General features: G+C 41.3%; 1 protein-coding gene and 1 pseudogene across 2 annotated transcripts in view; one reads left to right on the plus strand and one right to left on the minus strand.

Annotated features, from left to right (window-relative positions):
* MMP16 (matrix metallopeptidase 16 (membrane-inserted)) overlaps positions 1–12004 on the plus strand; it is a 406901-nt gene that overhangs the window by 106007 nt on the left and 288890 nt on the right. Inside the window, exon 1 of one of the 2 annotated variants that reach the window (XM_010862127.1) lies at positions 6300–6409. The exons of the other annotated variant lie outside the window; for it this stretch is intronic. The gene's annotated coding sequence lies outside the window, so the exon portion shown is untranslated. Of the gene's footprint in view, positions 1–6299; positions 6410–12004 lie in introns of those variants that run through there. 2 annotated transcript variants of the gene reach the window in all.
* On the minus strand, positions 640–9174 carry LOC105004537 (annotated as a pseudogene).

The following is a 12004-nucleotide window of genomic DNA, read 5'->3' on the forward strand; positions in this document are numbered from 1 at the left end:
TAAAAAAAAACAACAAACTAGTGAAAATAGAAACAGCTTCACAGTTATAGAGAACATAGTATTGGAGAGGGAAGAAGGGATGGGACAGTGTAGAGTCAGAGGACTGAGGGGTGCAAGCTGCTGTGTATAAAATAAGTTACAGTTATATATTGTGCAATGAGCGAGTGAAGTTGCTCAGTCCTGTCCGACTCTTTGAGACCCCATGGACTGTAGCCCACCAGGCTCCTCCATCCAGGGAATTTTCTAGGCAAGAGTCCTGGAGTGGGTTGCCATTTCCTTCTCCAGGGGATCTTCCCGACCTGGGGATTGAACCCAGGTGTCCTGCATTGCAGGCAGACGCCTTACTGTCTGAACCACAAGGGAATCCCAATATAATTAATATTTTATAAAAAAACTACCGATGGAATTTCAAAAAGCGTAGAGCTTAGGCTCTTAAGGGTATAGCAGTGATAAAAGCTTTCATAGTCATTTCTAAAAAGCGACACTTCATAGTTTTCTCTCCAGTGGTTCTCTAATATACTTGTAGAAGGAAGGCAATGGAAAACCAAGGATATAAATAGCTGAGCTCTCCACAATGGGGCCTCCTGCCTACTTTCCCTGTTCAAAGAAAAGAGGAGACACCGTCTTGCAATAAAGGCTTCATAGACAACTGGGCTTTTCTAGTGACAGTCGGCATTTGATGACCCACATCTCTTGGTTCTTCTTGTTGCCAGTGATCAGCCTGGCAATGATGGTGAAATGGGAGCAATTAACTAGATGGGGGAGGGCTTCCTTTAACAGTTGAAGGGTACCGCCCAGCACGATTCCAAAGACTTGTAGTGTTTTTAGTGTGGGGGTTTCTCCAAGTTCAAGTGAAGTTTCAGGTATTAATGTCGTAGCACTGACTGAGTGATAGGTGTTGGAGGTAGTTGAGTTAGTAAAATTCTGGAAAGCAGTCATTTTTCAGCATGACGTTATCACTTAAGTCTAGGTGGACAAGATTGGGACATCTTCCAACTAAGGTAGAGACACCTGATCTCTGCAGATCCTCCAGGTGCCCGCTGAGAGGCATCCGGGTGGTGGTTTCCAACTAAGGTAGAGACACCTGGTCTCTGCAGATCCTCCAGGTACCCGCTGAGAGGCATCTGGGTGGAGGTCTTCCGGCTAAGGTAGAGACACCTGATCTCTGCAGATTCTCCAGGTACCTGCTGAGAGTCATCCGGGTGGTGGTCTTCCAACTAAGGTAGAGACACCTGGTCTCTGCAGATCCTCCAGGTACCTGCTGAGAGGCATCTGGGTGGAGGTCTTCCGGCTAAGGTAGAGACACCTGGTCTCTGCAGATTCTCCAGGTACCCGCTGAGAGTCATCCGGGTGGCGGTCTCTAACACGTGTGCCACAGCCATCTGTACGTCTTTTCAGTGAGGCCACAGCACCAAGAGCAGCTCAGCTCATCCGGTCTGGAACAGCTGTTCAGCAAAGTCTCTGGGGCAGATTGAGAGAATCCAGAACACCCAGAAAGGTGTAGACACCATAGATTTGTGTTCTGAGCAAGATTATCTACAGTGGGATCTGAAAGCCGGATGCCCTCCAGGCTGAGATGCTGCAGCTTGGGGCGGTGAGACCGAAGGCCATGGAGGGTAGACACACCCATCAGGGAGTTCCGCAGGCGCAGGTGCTGTAGACGAAAAGGGCCGAGATGTTCAACTAACGGCTGGTCCATAAATGATCCTGGGCAGCAGAAGGCAACCACCCCTCGGGACAGCAGTCTACCAACCACGTCTGGTTAGAGGTTTATGCTCGAGAGGTCTATGGTCTGCCAGAGAGACTCGTCAGATGGTAGATGATACCATCTCTTACAAACACTGGAGACTTTCAGGAGTTCAGGGAGGCACAGACAGGTAAAGACTCTTAGGAGTAGCTCATCTGGAAGGGAGTCCCAAGAAACACCTGGCAAGTTCTCTCGGTTTGCCTTAGGTCTGCGGACAGTCACAAAGTCCTTGTCATTCCCTTTGCTTTTCGGCCGTTTTCATGGGGGCGAATGGGGGGCTCTGTGGGTGGCCCAGATCTGAAAGCAGTTTCTGGGGGCTGTTCTCACTGTTCGTGGGAGATGTTCATGCTTTTTGAAATCTTAGGGAGAGTGAACCTATAATTTCAAGATACCTTAAAGAGCAAAATTTGAACCACATCTTTTATCTCCCCCTGTCTCCCCCCACCCCCAAAAGTAGACAGGTGTTAACTTTCATTGATCTTTTCTATTTCCTTTCTAGTCACTATTTAAATTTTTCCCATTCTTACCTTTTTTAGTTTCATCTATTAGCTTTGGGCCTAATGTGTTCTTCCTTTTCTGATTCTTTTAGATATGTAGTTGTTTAATTGAGATCTCCTTTTCCTTAATGTAGGCATTTATGACTGTGACTTTCCTCTTAGATGGAATTATGCTGCATTCAATAAGTTTGTATGTTGTGTTAGCATGTTCATTTGTCTCAAGGTATTTTTTTTTAAATTTCTTCTATTAGCCATTGGTCGTTCGGTAGCATATAGTTTAATCTTCACATATTTGTGAATTTTCCAGTTTCTTCATTGTTATCGATTTCTAGTTTTGTAACATTTTAGTTGGAAACTATATTTGATATTATTTCTGTTTTCCTAAGTTTATTAAGACTTATTTGTGATCTAACACATGATTTAAGTTGGAGAATGTTCCATATTCTTAAAAGGAACGTGGAATCTGCTCCTGTTGGATGGACTCTTCTGTGTACATTTGTTAGATATATCTCGTCTAACATGTATAATAAGACAAATTTTTTAATTGGTTTTCTGTCTGGATGAACTAGCTACTGATGAAAATTGGGTATTGAAGTCCCATTCTATAATAGTATTGCTGTCTATTTCTGTTTTTAGGTTTGTTAATGTTTACAGTATATATTTAGTTGGTCTGAAGTTGGGTATATACATATGTAAATTTGATTATATGTTCTTGATGAATTGACCCTTTATAATTGTATCATATTCTTTGTCTCTTATTACAGCTATTTGCTTAAATATTTTGTCTGATATAAGTATAGCTATGTCTGCCTTTTTTTGTTTTCCTTTTGCATGAAATATCCTTTCTCATTCCTTCACTTTGAGCTTAAATGTGTCCTTAAAGCAGAAGTGAATCTCTGTATGCAGCATGTAGTGGGAATTGTTTTATAATTTATTCAATGAATCTATGTCTTTTAATGTGAGAATTTGTTTACTTACGTGTTAAGTATATGTGGACTGATGTATCCACACTATTAGTTGTTTTCTGGCTCTTATGCAGTTCCTTTATTCTTTTCTGCTGCTTTTTATCTCTTGCTTTGCAATTTGATTATTTTTATTTTTTTTGTAGTGGCATGCCTTGATTTCTTTTTCTATACTTTTTAAAGTATCTAGTAGGTTTTTGTCTTGTGGTTTCCATGATACTTACCAAAAAAAAAAAAAAAACTTACAGTGATAACAGTCTACTTTAAACTGATAACTTCAAATGCAGAACAAAGCACTACATTTTTACATGTCCCCTCAAATTTTAAGGTTTTGGTGTCATATTTATACTGTATATCCATTAACAAATTTTATTATAGTTATTTTAGTCCTTTTGTCTTTTGATCTTCATACCAGTATTATATTTAACCACCACCATTATAATATTTCCTCCCTCATGGCTCAGATGATATAGAATCTGTCTGCAATTTGATCCCTGGGTCGGGAAAATCCCCTGGAGAAGGAAATGGCAACCCACTCTAGTATTCTTGCCTGGAAAATCCCATGGACAGACGAGCCTGGAGGACTACAGTCCCTGGGGTCGCAAAGAGTTGGACACGACCGAGTGACTAGCGCTTTCATTTTCACTTTCATGATATTATTATAGTGTTCTCAGGTAGCGTGGTTACCTTTACCAGCAAGTTTTATACGCTCATCTGTTTTTATGTTACTGATTAGTATTCTTTTATTTCAGCTTGAAGAACTCTCTCTAATGTTTCTTGTAAGGTCAGTTCAGTGATGTTCAGCTTTTGTGTTTTCTTTCTTTTTTTTTTTGGAAAACTACTTCTCTCTTTCTGAATGGCAGCTTTCATGGGTGGAGTATTCTTGGTTGAGTCTTTGTTTTTTTTTCCAGCACTATTAATATATCATCCTTTGCTTTTAAACCTCCAAGGTTTCTGCTGAGAAATCTGCTCACAGTCTTAAAGGTTTTATTTTCTATATAGCAAGGTTTTTTTTTGTTGTTGTTGTTGCTTTTAAGATTCTCTCTTTAACTTTTGCCAATTTAATTATAATGTAATTAGTTATAAGGTGTCTTGTTGTGGGGCTCTTAAGTTTTATCCTGACATTATTTAGGCTTCCTGGACTTGGATGTCTTGTTTCTTTTCCCAGATTAGGTATTTTTCAGCCATTATTTCTTTGTGTTAGCTTTTTGACATAAATGTGTGTGTGTGTGTATATATATATATATGTATATGTATATATAGTCACACATATAAATATGCTCTGCTTGATGGTGTCCCATATACCACTTAAGCTATCTTTATTCTTTCTCACTCATTTTTCTTTTCCCCCTTTAATTGGATGAAGTCCATAGCACTGTCTTTGAATTTTCTGATCTTTTCTTCTGCTTATTCTAGCTGTGCCTCTATTGAATTTTTCAGTTCAATGGTGTGCTTCAGTACTACAATTTCTGTTTCTACTTTTCTCTCTAGTGAAATTCTCATGTTCAGTATTTGAACTCCTTACCTTGTTGAGCATATTTTTGACTGTTGATCTGAGCTCTCTATTTGGTAAATTGCTCATCTCTATTTTATTAATATTGGTCTCTGAAGATTTTTCTTGTTCTGTTGTTTGAAATATATTCTTTTGTTTCTTGATTTTCCTTGCATTTCTGTTACTATTTTTTTTTAATATTTATTTATTTATTTTTGGCTGCACTGGATTTTCATTGCTGCCCATGGACTTTCTCCAGTTGTGGCAAGCAGAGGCTACTTTTCGTTGCAGTTTGTGGACTTCTCATTGAGGTGGCTTCTCTTGTGAGGCTCAGGATCTAGGTGCACGACTTTCAGAGGTTGCGTCCTGTGGGCTCTGGAGTGCTGGCTCAGTAGTTGTGGCTTGTAGGCTGAGTTGTTCCATGGCATGTGGAGTCTTCCTGCATGGCATGTGGAATCTTCCTGCATGGCATGTGGAATCTTCCTGCATGGCATGTGGAATCTTCCTGGAACAGGGATTGAGCCCATGTCTCCTGCAATGGCAGGCGGTTTCTTACTCATTAGACCACCAAGGAAGCCCTCTGTGTTAGTTACTGCCCAGCGGCAAAAACAATCATTTATTCCAATCCTTACAGACTGGTCTTACGTAGGACATGAACCTTGTCAATAAACCTAGCTCAGGCTCCTAGTTACTGCTCAAGCCTTTCTAATTGTCCAAACCACTGTCTTTGTTCTTCGTGGCTGCCAGTACTTGAGGGTGTTGCAGGAGCCTCAAGACCTTTCAGTGTTCTGAAGAGGAGGATTGCAATCAGCACCTAGATGCAGGCTGATTAGAAGCCAGATCCTCAGGCAGCAGCTAGGCACATATGCAGTTAACCACACAGTCCTTCCAGGCAGAAACTGGGAGGTGAGCATTATTGCCTGCTCCTTCTGCACTGAATCTTTGTGATATAGTGTGGCAAGTGCTCACAAACCCATTAACTACTTCTTTGACTTAGTTCTCTGAGCCCCACTGGCTATCAGAGATACATGATTTAGGGACCTATTCCTTGAATGGCAGCTGTAAACATTGGACCCTGGATGTACACAGTTTTTATCCGATACTCTGAGGTGTTTTCCTAACATACAGGCAACTTGGCTTTATTGTTGGAAGGAGCTTTAGGGAGAAGACAGGAAAGTGCCCACTAACTGCCCTGATCTCTGAGGAGGCTCACATGCAGTACAGTATGAAGATGCATGCTCATTAAAAACTGAACCCTCAGGCAGCAGCTTGTAAAGCTGCATTCAGATCCTTTCCAGGGAAAGCCTGGGAGATGGTAGTGCTTGCCAGCTCTCTCTGTGCTGAGCCTTGTGACAATAAATGTTGCAAGCGCTCGTGTTCCTTTTAAGAACTGCTTCTTTGCAAAAATAGTGTGAGACTCCTGAATGCAGGAGTTGGGGCTTCCCGGGTGACACAGTGGTAAAGAATCTGCCTGCCAGTATAGGAGACTCAAGAACAAGAATTCATTTCCTGGGTCTCCGGAAGATCCCCTGGAGTAGGAAATGGCAACCTGTTCCAATATTCTTTCTTGGAAAACTCTGGATAGAGGAGCCTGGCGGGCTACAATCCATGATGCTGCAAAAGAGTTGGATACAACTGAGCGACAGAGCACACATCTGAACGCAAGCCTTGTTTACTTTCGAGCTAGGTGTTTCGGGAGGCCATCACTCAGGTGGGAGCTCTAAAAGTATGGACACCAGATATGTGTTCCAAACCCTTTACTCCCGGAGAGAAGCTGGGAGTTGAGGGTTGCCTCCAGATTATATGGCATTGTGCTAGGTGTGGGTTTTAAAGTTAGAGTGTGTCTCAGCTTTCCCTACGGATTTTGGTGTGTGATTTTCTTATTTACCCCATGTGAAGAATTCAGTGAGCTCTAGGTATACCTGTGTACATTCAGTGCGTATATAAGAGGAGGGAAATAGGTGCCTATTTACTATTTTGGTCCAGTCCCTTAAAACCTCATTAAACTGAAAAGTATATGTACTTCAGTTGTTCAAGTAATATTTAGATTAATCTTTAAGTTCTTATGCTTTGCTACAGCAAAAACATGTATTCTAAAATATCATCATTAAGATACTTACCTAAAATTTTAAAATCATATAATCCTTAGTATCTTTGGGGTTTTTTTTCATTTTCATGTTTGTTTTTTTGTTCCAGTTTTCTACACTGAATTACTCTTTGTTATCTTTGCTTATTTTTTTAATTTATTTTTAATTACAGGATAAATACGTAATCCAGAAAGGTTAATTTTGGATTATGTTGGATTTGCTTCTGTGACTTTAATCCTTATCTTGCTGCTTTTGTTATGAAAGGCATACGTAAAGGCCTGCCTCAGGGAGGTAACCTGACTCTGCCCACCCTTGAAGGATGGTGACATTCTTGAATTCTTTGTGTGGCAGAGGGCATGGTGTCCCTCCTCAGCTGCTGACTGGCATGGCCCAGAAATTCACATTTGGGCAGGCCAGAACCACAGAGAGATATGACATCTTTGTTTGTTGATATGAGAGAAGATATTCCATTTCACACCACCAATGAAATGACTGTAAGGAAGTGAGACTAACACATCCCCTTTCCTATGGCTTGCCATTCTAGGAGACAGTTGCGGGAATTGTTCCATCTCTCAGTCCTCCCCAGATCTTAGCCACCCCATGGACTGCCACATGCCAGGCTTCCCTGTCATTCACCATCTCCAGAGTTTGCTCAAAGTCGTGTCCACTGAGTCAATAATACCAACCAACCATCCCATCCTCTGTTGTCTGCTTCACCTCTTGCCCTCAATCTTTCCCAGCAACAGGGTCTTTTCCAATGAGTCAGCTACTTGCATCAGGTGGCCAAAGTACTGGAGCTTCAGCGTCAGCATCAGTCCTTCCAGTGAATATTCAGGACTGATTTCCTGAATATCATGGCATCTGGTCCCATCATTTCATGGCAGATAGATGGGAAAACAATGGAAACAGTGACAGGTTTTATTTTCTTGAGCTCCAGAATCACTGCAGACGGTGACTGCAGACATGAAATTAAAAGACACTTGCTCCTTGAAGAAAAGCTATGACAAACCTAGATAGCATATTAAAAAGCAGAGACATTACTTTGCCGACAAAGGTCCATGTAGTCAAAACTATGGTTTTTCCAGTAGTCGTGTATAGATGTGAGAGTTGGACCATAAAGACTGAGCACTGAAGAACTGATGCTTTTGAACTGTGGTATTGGAGAAGACTCTTGAGAGTCCCTTGGACTGCAAGGAGATCAAACCAGTCCATCCTAAAGGAAATCAATTCTGAATATTCATTAGAAAGACTGATGCTGAAGCTGAAGCTCTAATACTTTGGCCACCTGATGTGAAGAGCTGACACATTAGAAAAAACCCTGATGCTGGGAAAGATTGAAGGCAGGAAGAGAAGGGGATGACAGAGGATTAGATGGTTGGATGGCATCACTGACTCAATGGATATGAGTTTGAGTAAACTCCGGGAGCTGGTGAAGGACAGGGAAGCCTGGTGTGCTGCAGTCCATGGGGTTGCAAAGAGTTGGACATAACTGAGTGACTCAACTACAACAAGGTTTGTCAGAGCTTTTCTTTCAAGGAGCAAGTATCTTTTGATTTTGTGACTGTAGTCACTGTCTGCAGTGATTTTGGGACCGGAGGAGGTAAAATCTGTCACTGTTTCCATTTTCTCCCCATCAATTTGCCATGAAATGATGGGACTGGCTCCCATGATCTTAGTTTGTTGAATATTGAGTTTTAAGCCAGGCTTTTCACTCTCCTCTTTCACCTTCATCAAGAGACTCTTTAGTTCCCCTTCACTTTCTGCCATTAGGGTGGTATCATCTGCATATCTGGGGTTGTTGTTATTTCTCCCCACGATCTTGATTCCAGCTTGTGATTCATCCAGCCCAGCATTTCACATGATGCATTGTTTGCAGGAATTAAATGGTCTTGTTACTTTGTTTCCTCACCTCCCCATCTCTGATCCATAAAAGGAGCTGGCATTCAGACCCTGACAAGATGGTGTTTGAGGCACTAGCCTTGAGGATTTCCTTGGCTCAGGTGGTAAACAATCTTCCTGCGATTAGGGAGACTTGGGTTTCGATCCCCTTTTTGGGAACAGCCCCTGGAGAAGGGAATGGCAACCCACTCCAGTTTTCTTGCCTGGAGAATCCTATGGACAGAGGAGCCTGATGGGCTACAGTCCATAAGGTTGTAAGTAGTCAGACAGGACTGGGTGACTTAATCCTTTCACTTTCAGCCTGCCATCTCTTGGTCAGCCAACTCCCGAGTAAAATTCTTCCCTTGTCTCACCACCTTGTCTTGGATTTATTGGCCTGTAATGCGGTAAGCACAGCAGTCTTGGACTCTGTAACAAATGCTTTACAATATGGTGTTGGTTTTTGCTGTACAATGACACAAATCAGCCATAAGTCTCTATATATTCCCATCTTGAGCCTCTCTTTCTCACCCACTCCTACCCCATCTCTCTGGGTCGTCCCAGACCACTTGGCTGAGCTCCTTGTTTCATGTAGCAAACTTCCTACTAGCTGTCTGTTTTACACATGGTAATGTATATATTTCAATACTACTCTATCTGTTTGTCCCACCCTCTCTTTCTCCCACTGTGTTCATAAGTTCATTCTCTACATCTGCATTTCTGTTCTTGCCCTGCAAATAGGTTCATCAGTATCATTTCCTAGAGTCCATATATATGCATTAACATACAATACTTTTGCATATTCATTTTAGCTAAAAAGATACTTAGTAACAGTGCTTTTTCTTTACATTTAAAATCATCTCCTTCAGTCACAATATAAAGCAAAATTAAGGATAAGCATGTGTTAACTTTTGGTAAACATTTTTTTTCTGAAAATTAATTGATTATTTTATCTGTGGGGTGGTATTATTCAACCACAGTTTGCTCACAGCTTATAATTTTTCTTGCATTTTATATATATGATATACAAAGTACTTTTACAAAGTTTTTTTGTTTAGTATGGTAATGTTTTGAAGGAGGTATCTGGTGGGGGGTATCTGGTGCTTTGTAATGTCCCTGAGACGATGTGGTCTTTATACGAAATGGAAATCTTACCATAGTTGGTCATAAGCTTGGCAGAGAGTCCTATATTTCACTAGACTTTCATTGGTGGCCTTTGATTATATTTATGGGTTTTTTTTTTTGAAAGGCAATATAATTTTAATATATTTCATTAAAATCAGTTCTTTTAATAATTATAAAAAAAAAATTACTGTTAGTGAACCACACTTGGATATGTTGGCCTGCATGCAGTGAAGTCAGTCTACTGATGCTGGGTTGTGGTGAAGGGAATGCAGGATTTATTGTGGGACACCAAACAAAGAGTCCAGGGCAGCTAGTACTCCAAACACCAGAGCTCCCTGGATGGGTTTCTTGAAAGCGTTTTTCAAGTTCATGTGGGGGGTACAGTGGTTACGGGTTATGTAATCAATTCATGCACAGTTCTCTGATTGGTTGAGGGTGAGGTAACAGGGAAGTGTCATAGGGGTTAACATTATTGATTCTTAGGCTCCAGTAGGCCTGGAGGCTATGTGTGCATGGTCATCAAATAGTTAACATTTTCCATTTCCTGGGAGCTTTAGCATGTGTAAAGTGACTCTTAAAACGTGTATCAGATACCATTATTTATGTACTTCAGAGATGAGCTAAAGAAGAGGATATTGGGGAAGAGTCTGTCCTGGAAAGGGCCCTTGTTGTTGTTATTGTTCAGTCGCTAATTCATGTCCAACTCTTTGTGACCCCGTGGACTGCAGCACACCAGGCTTCACCGTCCTTCACTATCTCCCAGAGTTTGCTCAGATTCATGTCTATTGACAGTGGTGCTATCTCACCGTCTCATCCTCTGCCGCCCTCTTCTTTTGCCTTCAATCTTTCCTAGCGTTAGAGTCTTTTCCAATGAGTTGGCTCTTCACACCAGGTGGCCAAAGTACTGGAGCTTGACCTGCCCTGCTCATTTACATGACCTGGTTGGGAATTGGGAAGCAGAACTACTGCTCATAGGTTGTTTCATGAGCATAGAAATGTGGTTAAAAGGTGGCTTTTCCTTAGACATATTTCTTCTGGGTTAAAGTGACTCCTGGTGAAATAATTTTCAGCGTTGTTCAGTACTCCTCTCTAATGATTAAGATCATGTACCCACAGTCTTACATCTCCCTAGTGAGTGTTGTTCAGACACATGAACAATTTCCTTGTTGGGAAAATCCTTATGCTCATAAATATTTGCTTCAGATTTGTTAATATGCAGTAATGAATTTAACTTCTGTTGACTTAAGAAATAGTCGCAACCTAGAAGTTGAGAGTTATGTTTTATTTGGTGAGAATTTTAGGACTTCAAGCCTGGGAGAAGGCATCTCAGATAACCATGAGAGAACTGTTCTAAGGAGGTGGGGGGAGGAGTCAGGTTAAATAGAAGTTTGAACAAGGAGCAGGTAGTCTAACATCAAAAGATTATTATTAATTAAGAAAATCAGATATGTCAAGTTAAGGATTTTCACAGTGTTCTGTGTATAGGAAGATGCAAGAGCCTGGGCCTAAAATCCTCCCTCTCATATGATCTTAGCTATCTGGGGCCAGCATCCTGCAATTTGGTTTTTCACATCCTTAGTTCCTTGCTCAAGTAGGAGTGGTGGCAGCCTGATCACAGGTATGGTTTTTCTTGGGCACCCACTGGGCTCAGAAATTCACATTCGGAGGACCGGAGTCACTGATGACTGTCACATCCTTGTTATTGATATGGCAGGAAATCCTTCATTTTTCACCTCCATGCAAGCAGACATTTTGTGTGATTTGTTTACTTAATGAGAGTCAGACTGGTGACTGGTCAATAGCAAGTACTACATCGTAGATCCTCATTAAGTATGTTATTTTTTCGACTGGGGAAAAAAAAAATACAACCTAAAAGTTGAGAGCTGTGTTTTACTTGGTGGACAAATCTGAGACGTTGAGCCTGAAACACAACATCTCAGATGATGAGAAGCTGTTTTGAAGAAGAAGTGGGGGAGCCAGGATATATAGGAGTTTTTGCAGCAAAGCGAGATGGTTGTAACATCAAAAGATTACTGCTAAGAAAAATAAGCCAGATATCTCAAGTTAAAGAATTTAGTTCTTTGTGTGTATGAAAAAATCCAAGAGTCTGGTCTCACTGATACCACCTCAGCTATGTGGGACCAGTATCCTGTGCTTCATCATCCTGAGTTTCCTCAGGGTGCCTCGTGGGCGAGGGTGGATGTGTGGCTGTGCTG

This window comes from Bison bison, unplaced genomic scaffold, assembly GCF_000754665.1.
Source record: "Bison bison bison isolate TAMUID 2011002044 unplaced genomic scaffold, Bison_UMD1.0 scf7180017858048, whole genome shotgun sequence".
NCBI classification, from domain to species: Eukaryota; Metazoa; Chordata; class Mammalia; order Artiodactyla; family Bovidae; genus Bison; species Bison bison.